The following is a 1,640-nucleotide window of genomic DNA, read 5'->3' on the forward strand; positions in this document are numbered from 1 at the left end:
CAGCGTAAGACCCTTTCCAGCTGTAATATTCTATGAGTCTACAATGTTCAATAAAGGAGAATGCCACAAGTAAATTATTAAATTGTTTTTCACTTCACAAATACAAAACCAAAAATGTCTGTGAGATTTGTGCCTACACCCTTCATGGGATGATGTAGAAGTGGGTTTGATCTACCTCACGCTCTACAACAATATATCCCACCAACGCCATCAGAGTCCTGTGATGTTATCCATTCTGCAGGGAGACAGAGGAGCAGGCTTCCAGAGTCTTCAGGCCTGCCTAATTTAGCTCCAACTCAAACAGTTTGGGCTTTATGTTTTACCTATTGACATCCCTATAAGATCTAAAAAACAAATAAGAACCAAAGAAGAAACCCAATATCACACACACACACACACACACACACACACACACACACACACATACACAACCACATACATATATATCACACATACTCAGCACACGTCTATGTTGAACTTTTTCCATTGTCCTTCCATATCACTGCCCTCTGGTCTCCACCTTGCTCTGTGCTCCAGGAGGCTGATCTTCAGACACGGCCACGAACTCCATCCTTCCTTCGCTTCACTTGGTTTAGGAAAGGGAGGCCACAGTATGAGCTCTCAGAGCAAGAAGGGTGCAAGCTAGGTATGTATTCCTCCTTGTCCTTTCCTGTGGCCTTTTCCCTTTAGGCTGGTCACCACCTTTGCCAAGTGATTGTTCCATAGAACAACCCTCTCCCAGTCTACTGATCCCTTTCCTGTTCCCATTAGACTACCTGCTTGGATATTGAACCATCCCTTTCAGTCCTCTAAACTTTGCCCATAGCTCTACAAAGAGCATATTACCAATTGCTCCTTAAATAACTCAGGTTAAGAGGGGCATTCTTTTCTTGCAGCCCCCACCCCACCAACAAATACATGTGTACTCATGCAAACACAAAATCACGAATCAAAGAAAGAAAGAAAGAATACTCAGGCCTCCGAGTGAACCATCACAATAAACAATTCTTTCACCACAAAGCAAATGAAGACACTCATCCATCCTATTCATAATTTCTCTAAATGGTTATTATTCCTGGAATTACATAGAAAATTCACTTTTATAGTGATGCAGTTATAACTTTTTTCTCTCTATAAAAATATTCAGCCAAACATAAAGACTATCACTCAATTATATATTTTTTGAGAAAACTAAAATTTCAAAGTAATAACAATGTAAAATCCTCCTGAAAAATTTGATCTTCTCTTAAATTAAATGCTCAGCTTTTGGGGGAATGTCTTCACTTTTATCAAAAAATATGGAACACTTCATGAATCTGCTTGCTATCCTTGCTCAGGGTCTGTGCTAATTTGTCTGTACTGTTCCAATTTTAATATATGTGCTACCAAAGGGAGAAGTAATTTTTCAGTATTTTTCTGGGTCCAAAATATTTTTCAAATAATAGTAAACAGAAAATATTACCTATTATTTTATTTAGGTAGTAAAGTGTATATATTCTTCATGTAAAGTATTATATAAATGAAATGGATATATTTTTAAGGTGAAAATATAAACAAATAGTAAAATTAGATACTACTTGTTATGAAGGAATTTTAAAAATTAAAGTAAACTAATTAAAGCTGTGATTTTTTTTAAAAAA

At 36.5% G+C, this 1,640-nt stretch overlaps 1 non-coding gene across 1 annotated transcript; it reads right to left on the reverse strand.

Annotated features, from left to right (window-relative positions):
* Positions 1-1,292: 1,292 nt before the first annotated feature.
* On the reverse strand, positions 1,293-1,398 carry LOC124963795 (U6 spliceosomal RNA). The gene has a single exon (XR_007104829.1). It is a non-coding gene; the product is annotated as a U6 spliceosomal RNA (small nuclear RNA).
* Between the last annotated feature and the right edge of the window lie 242 nt (positions 1,399-1,640).

The sequence above is a fragment of the Sciurus carolinensis genome, chromosome 13 (genome assembly GCF_902686445.1).
Source record: "Sciurus carolinensis chromosome 13, mSciCar1.2, whole genome shotgun sequence".
NCBI classification, from domain to species: domain Eukaryota; kingdom Metazoa; phylum Chordata; class Mammalia; order Rodentia; family Sciuridae; genus Sciurus; species Sciurus carolinensis.